The sequence below is a fragment of the Corapipo altera genome, unplaced genomic scaffold, assembly GCF_003945725.1.
Source record: "Corapipo altera isolate COAL_440 unplaced genomic scaffold, ASM394572v1 60786, whole genome shotgun sequence".
NCBI lineage: Eukaryota > Metazoa > Chordata > Aves > Passeriformes > Pipridae > Corapipo > Corapipo altera.
In genome coordinates, this window is record NW_020891279.1 from 1 (window position 1) to 1,423 (window position 1,423).

General features: G+C 51.9%; 1 long non-coding RNA gene across 1 annotated transcript; it reads left to right on the plus strand.

Annotated features, from left to right (window-relative positions):
• The first annotated feature begins 56 nt into the window (after nt 1-56).
• On the plus strand, nt 57-1,406 carry LOC113942536. Its single transcript, XR_003525956.1, has 2 exons — nt 57-504; nt 1,020-1,406. It is a non-coding gene; the product is annotated as an uncharacterized LOC113942536 (long non-coding RNA).
• The last annotated feature ends 17 nt before the right edge of the window (nt 1,407-1,423 follow it).

Consider the following 1,423-nt stretch of genomic DNA (forward strand, 5'->3'; position numbering starts at 1 on the left):
ACTGAAGTGGCAGCTGCAGTTGTTCCTGTGGTGTGGGCCAGTGGAATTGCAGGAGAGTGGAAGAGGCAGAAGCTGTAGGTATTACCCCTGATGTGGGATCTCTCCTGGTAAGGCCAAGCCAGTATCCTTTAAAATCAGAATGCCAGACTGGATTGGTTGCAGTAAGAGCTGAATTTGCTCCTCCTGGTTTGCTTGTAGAAGGTGAATGCAAGAACCCTCCAAGAAAACCAATGGCCCAGGGGATTGATGAGTGCAGGACCTGAGAGAACCCCCTGAAATGACAACCTCGAGTAGTTTCCAGTCTTGGATTGAAAAGATGGCCTTTGCTGCATCTCCTGGAGCAAGGAAAGCCAAGAAAGCTTTGCTTTGGAAGGAGAAAATGGGGAAGCAGGAAGGAAGAAGAGAAGCCACGTGACTCCTCCCTGAGCCCCAGACAGCCCAGGAACTGCCTCCCTGGGAATGGTGGGACGGGCTGGACTCTGGAATGCTCCCTCTGGATGTGTGGTAAGACTGTGATGCTGACTTTTAAGAACAGAACCTGTAAGAATTTGCTGCCTTGACTGGTTGGTGCAAGGGCAGCCTTTAAGCAGCTGAAGCATTCCCTGAGGAGAGCTCTGGGTCTGCCAGATGTCTCAGAACTGTTGGAAGCATCTTTGGTGGGGAGGGCAAAGAAAGGACAAGGTGTGCAGTGACCCCCTTGACAAGGGACTTGCAGTTCATGGCATCCCTGATGGTGACCTTTGTGGGCTGTTCCCCCTGTAGGGAACAGGTGTGATAGTCCCAGCTACAGGGATGGGAAAAGTGGTTAAAAGGGAGGCCCAAAAGCTGGAAATCCTCCTGGAGGCTCTTGGCAAACAGAGTTTCCTGAGTTCCCCCTGAAAGAAGGACAGTGATAGCTTTTAATAGATAGCCTTGAGTGTGTCCTTGTTGCCCCAGTAGGCCTTGTCCAACTCCCCATACTCCAGGAGATATACATACTACAGTTTAAAATGCTCTTCCTAATCCTTTGGTGGCTTGAGGCTCTCCCCTGCAGGAACTCCAGGAACTCCTGGTGCCGCCTGGGCCGATGGATTGGACGCCCCAGCCCCTCCGTTCCTGCCCAGCCCCTGGGGCCGTGTCGAGTGGTGGCACTGCCAGCCCCTGCAGGTGAGGGGGAAAGGGCCTTTGCAGGTCTTGGGGATCACATTTATAGCAGGTAAAGGGGCAGAAAAAGGCCCTGGGGTCTGTTATTCTTGAGTTAAGAAAGCTCCTTTGGATTGGTGAGCAGAACAAAGTGGATCCTTCAGAGTTCCCATGTGTGTTTGTGTCTCAGCCTGTGTTATGATTCAGGGCTGTCAGTTGTTGTCACTGAGGAGTCAAACTCTGCTTTAAATAATGAGACACTGGCCTGATGGCCCAGTGTCAAGGAAAAAGGGGGAATGAT